Raw genomic sequence first — 5,718 nt, 5'->3', positions numbered from 1 at the left:
GGTGTCAAGCTTCTTGAGTGTTGTTGGAGCTGCGCTCATCCAAGCAAGTGAAGTGTCTCAATCATACTCCTGACTTATGCCTTGTAATAGTGGACATGCTTTGGGGAGTCAGGAGGTGAGTTAGTTGCTGCGGTATTCCTAGCCTCTGAGCTACTTTTGAATTTATTTATGCTTCCAGTTCAGGTGCTGGTCAATGGTATGCTACAAGGTATTGATTGTGGGGATTCAGTCATGATAGTGAATGTCAAGGGGCAGTGATTAGATTGTCTCCTATTGGAGATGGTTATTGCCTGACATTTGTGTGGCATGAATGTTATTTGCTACTCATCCTATTTTAGTTGGATATTGACTATTTCAGTATCTGAGGAGTCTCAGATGATGCTACACATTATAAGATCATTGGTAAACATCCCCATTTCTGACCTTATCTTGAAGCAGCTGAAGATGGTTGGGCCTGAGGAAATACTACTCATCTGATGCTGAGATGACTGACCTCCAATAACCACAATCACCTTCCTGTTTGCCAGGTATGACACCAACCATCAGAGAGTATTTCCCCTAATTTCCACTGTCTTCAGTTTTGTGTGTACTTCTTGATGCCACACTCAGACAAATGCAGTAATTCTTACTGCACCACTGGAATTTAGCTGTTTTGTCCATGTTTGAACATCTGTCATGAAGTCAGGAGCTGGCAGAATCCAAATTGGATGTCAGTGAGCAGACTTTTTCTGAGCAGATGCTGCTTGGTAGCACTGTTGATGATACCTACCATGATGATCAAGAGTAAACCAATAAAGCAGTAGTTGACTGGAATGAATTTGTCCTGCTGTTTTTCTACAGGACTTACCTGGGCATCTTTCCAAATTGCTGGGTAGATGCTAGTGTTGTGCTAGAACAGCTTGACTAGGGGAGTGGCAAGTTCTGGAGAAGGTCTTCAGCATTATTGCCAGCATGTTGTCAGGGCCCATTGCCTTTGCAATATCCAGTGCCTCTAACCATTTCTTGTTATCCCATGGAATGAATCAAATCGGCTGAAGCTGGCATCTGTGATGCTTAGGATCACTGGAGGAGTCCAAGATGGATTATCCGCCTGCTCCAGATGCATGTAATGACATCTCTGAACAGGTTGATTAAAAAATATCTAAATTCCACAATTGAAAGGCTGTTGTGGCACCATGATAGTGTCTCTGCATCTGGGTTGCAGGGACACGTATTGTGGTGGTTTGAAAGAGAATATCTGAACAGACTGATTAGGAAATATCTATAATATTTTATGGACTACTCAGCCTGAACATATTGTACTAAACTCAGACAGAGATGGAGATGGTTCTGCTTTTCAATCTATTCATAGGACATCTCAAATTTAAAAATCAACATTGAATTACTAACCAATGAAATAACTTGATCTAGAATGAATGTTGATACCAAAAATAAGGAATCAGTAATAAATCAAGTGGCCAGATGTTGAAGTATTCATGTCTACAAAATGTAATAATTGTGCAGTCGAGTATTTGTTAAAATCTCGAAAGTCTGAAAGAAAATCTGATAAACTGAACCAAATCAGAATAAAATAATTTTATGAGTTCCCATCAGAAGTATACATTATTCCATAGTTTTTAAGAAGTTTTCTCTTCTAGAAAATTAGATTGCACTGCTTATATCAGTGTAAGAATATCTACAACAAGATTTGATTAGATATCTTGCATCCTCAATACTTGCAATTTTCAGAGGCCACCAGCAGTGAGGTTGGAGGTAGAAAAGTTTGTGAAGTGGCACAGGAAGACATTCAATTGTTCTTAATGCCTGCCCTTCCACTTTGTCAGTAATAGGAAAGGTGGCAGATTGGCAGCTGTCTGGTGCCCAATTGAGTCTCTTAAGTGGTCAATTAAAGGACAACTCCTGTGTTCACCTTGGCAGCACATTTCCTAAAATTGGAACAATATACAGAAGATCAGCAGAGGCCCTGCGCAAGAATAACATGCAAATTCATGACAAGAGTGTTGTCAAAGAGTCATAGTGTCTAACAGCATAGAAACAGACCTTCAGTCCAACTCATCCATGCCAACTCATCCATAGTCCCACTTTGGCCCATATCCCTCTAAACCTTTCCTATTCATGAACATGTCCAAATGTCTTTTAAATGTTGTAATGGTACCTACAACTATCACTTCCTCTGGTAGTTCATTCCACATACGAATTGCCCTCTATGTGAAAAGGTGCCCTCAGGTCACTTTTAAATCTTACTCCCCTCACCTTAAAAATATGCCCTCCAATTTTGAATCATTCACCCCAGGGAAAAGACCATAAGACCTTGGCTATTCACCTTATCTATGCCCCTCATGATTTTATAAACCCCTAAAAGATCACCTGTTAATCTGTTTCCTCCAGTGAGAAAGGTCTCAGCCTATCCCTATAGTTCAAGCCTCCAGCCCCAGCAGCATCCTAATAAGTCTCTTCTGCACCCTCTCCAATTTGATTTTGGGCCTGGCATCCCTTGGTCCCAAAATGTGCAGAAGAACTGTTGGACTCACTGGGAACTTCCTTTATAAATACATTCTGGTGGATGTGTATTTATTCAATTTCTGTTTGGTAATTTAACAGACAATAGTAAACTGTGTATCAGGGCAAGCCCATGTCAAAGTTGCAACCTTGCTTCTGGAATCCTAAAAATCAGCCAGCAAATACTGCAACAGGCTGCGGCTCCCATTGTGCCACAGGCTAAAAGACATCAGCAGGAGGCACTCAATTAATTTGATTGAACGTTGACCACCAAACAAATCCCCGATTCCTGGGTCAGTCACACTCTTGCAAGTCATATTATGCTTGCCCTAATACATAACGACAATCTAAAAGAGCACTTAAAACTGACAGCTTATTTTTTAACCAAACAAATGTTTTATGTATTGGAGGTGCATCTTGCATTAATGTATGTCCAATATATTTCAATAATAGTTTACAGTGACTCTGCTGAAGGTACAAATTACAAAAATTCCGTAGAAGCAAATGCCCAGAAACACTGACTGGATGAGCAAAAACACCATTGATTTTGATCGATGTTGCTGCAGAAGACAAATGCTGGACATGGGACCAGGACAACTTCAAGCTATGCCGTAAACAGCAACAACAACATCTTGGTGTCAGCTATGTGTAATGATGCTGCTACTTTAACAAGGTTAGGTTGTGCTTGGGTTTTTTTCAGAGGGGTCGTAAACAAAGAGACTTTGAATGGTCTCGGTATGAAAGGGTTTAGGGTCAATTTGATTATAGCTAACAGATAATGCCTCAGGCAAAAGGATTTTAAGTTAAAAAAAACTTACACAATGAAAAGGGAATGGCTAGTTCTCCCAGCGTGAGTTTCATTTGGGTTTAGCAGACAGTCAGTTGTAAAGCTACTGGACCCAAAGAAGCAGGTCCAGGCTGATCCTTCCTCTCTCTGACATCTCTCCTCGAAGAACCTGTGTTGGATTTTTCTTTTTTTTTGCCCGGGGTGTTTATGGGGATTGTTGCAAGTATTTGGAACAACATCTTTAAATTGGGATAATTTGTTGGGGTTTTGGATGGGTTAAGTTATTCTGTATTTTGTTCTAACTTGTTTCATTCGGGAATCTTGCAATTAAATTCGGTTTTATTTCAAAGAAAGTGGTTAGGCCAGCTACATCACTCCTGGAATATCCACTTACATCTGCTTCAAACAACTAGCAAAGTTAGAGTCTGGGCTACTTTCCTGAAATCTTTTGAGGGGGTCTGCCTGGTCTGTACCAAATTGGGGGCTCTTTTTGGGATTTGTTCTGTAGTTCCAAACTGGGGATTAGAGTTGTTGGACTCGAGGGCTGCAAGTGGCAGGTGTTAGTGTCCTTTGTTCTGGGTGTTGAATTTGATAGTGCTTGGGATAGCAATAGCTTTTTCAGTCACCAGGAGTTTTCTGGGGGTGGAAGAAGTGGCCTTAGGGGTTTTACAAAAGGTGATTAAGGCCAAGCTGCTGGAGTTAGCAAACAAGCTGGAGTTGGAGCTGCCTCCTTCCATGAGGAAAGGAGAGATAATTACATCCAAAGCTCAGCATTTAAGTTTGCTAGAAACACCATCAGAATCTATAGAGATGGCTAAATTTAAATTGAAAATGAAACATCTTGAGTTTGAGGCAAAAGAACTAGGAAAGGGCAACAGAAATGAAACCGTTTGAATTACAATTTAAAGCAGAGAAAAGAGAAATAGAAAGAATCGCTTTGGAAGAACAAAAAGAAAAAGAGAGGCAGAAAGAGAGAGAGGAAAGGAAGAAAGAAAGGGAGGTTGAACTTCAGAAACTGGCCCTCAGACAGGAAGGTCAGCTCAAAAGGATGGCGATGAAGGCTGAAGGTCAGCTCAGTGAGGAAAAGAGTGAGGATGAGCAAACCCATGGGAGCCAAAAGCCTGGAGAGAAACTGTTTCAATATATTTAAGCATTCCCTAAATTTGATGAGAAGGATGTGGAAGCCTTTTTCATCACATTTGAAAAGGTGGCTTAAAAAATGCAGTGGACAGTGAGCATGTGGGTTTTGTTGATCCAAACAAAATGTGTAGATAGAGCTAGTGAGGTATTTGCATCACTATCAGAGGAGGTATCTGAGGCGTATGAGAAGGTGAAGAAAACCATCTTAAGTGCATATGAGCTTGTGCCAGAAGCCTACTGCCAATGTTTCAGGGAACTAAGGAGGGACCCTGGCCAAACATACATTGAGTTTAAAAAGATCAAACAAAGTAATCTTGATAGGTGGATAAGGGCACTAAAAATAGAGCAAACCTATGGCACTCTTAGAGAGACGATTATTTTGGAGGAGTTCAAAAATTCACTTCTTGAAATAATAAGAACACATATAGAAGAGCAGAGAATTAAAACAACAAGATTAGTGGCTGAAATGACAGATGATTATAAGTTGCTCTATAAATCAAAGTTTGGCTTCCAAAATCAATTTCAATCACTGAGGGATAGAAATTGGAGAAAAGAGAAATCTTTATGTGGAAAGGGAAATGTAGATCTTGGTGAAGATCATGAGGATAATTTACTACAAGGTAAAAAGGGAACCCTTGAAGCGGACAGAGGAGTTAAAAAGTTCCGGTGTTTTCACTGCAATAAAATAGGCTATATGAAATCACAGTGTTGGTGGGTTGGGAAAAGCATTGGGAAGCCAGATGTAGGAAAACAGGATAAGCCAGTGAATTTTGTTGGAATGCTAAGGGAAAGCACAGTGGAGGCTAGAAAGCTGCACCAGAATATACAACCTGATAAGAGCCTGATTAAAGAAGAAGTGCCAGATCTTCTTAAACCATATACCCATGAAGGTAAATTTTATTCACATAGGCCAGGAGCAGCAGGTAAAGAGGTTATAATATTAAGAGATACAGCATCCTATCAATGTTTGATGTTGAAAGATGAGGAGGTATGTACCCCTGAAGGACTAGTGCCAGAAAAGGTGCTGGTAACAGGAATTCACCCTGAGACCAGAAGCACTCAATTATTTAGAATGAGGTTAGAATGTCCGGTGTAGAGTGGGGAAGTTGTGACAGTAGTATTGGACAAACTCTCAGCTCCAGGAATACAATCTGTCCTTGATAATGATATAGCTGATTCACAGGTTGGTGTGTGGTTTACTGTGGTTGAAAAGCCAGTGAAGACACAGGCAACTGAACAATTGCAGGACACATATCCTAGAATTGCTCCCTATTTAGTTTAGACTTACAGTG

General features: G+C 40.4%; 1 non-coding gene across 1 annotated transcript; it reads left to right on the top strand.

The window, feature by feature from the left end:
- Positions 1 to 1,901: 1,901 nt before the first annotated feature.
- On the top strand, positions 1,902 to 2,008 carry LOC132823049 (U6 spliceosomal RNA). The gene has a single exon (XR_009645492.1). It is a non-coding gene; the product is annotated as a U6 spliceosomal RNA (small nuclear RNA).
- Positions 2,009 to 5,718: the final 3,710 nt, after the last annotated feature.

This window comes from Hemiscyllium ocellatum, chromosome 15 (assembly GCF_020745735.1).
Source record: "Hemiscyllium ocellatum isolate sHemOce1 chromosome 15, sHemOce1.pat.X.cur, whole genome shotgun sequence".
Taxonomy (NCBI): Eukaryota; Metazoa; Chordata; class Chondrichthyes; order Orectolobiformes; family Hemiscylliidae; genus Hemiscyllium; species Hemiscyllium ocellatum.
This window is presented reverse-complemented; position numbering and strand designations above follow the sequence as displayed.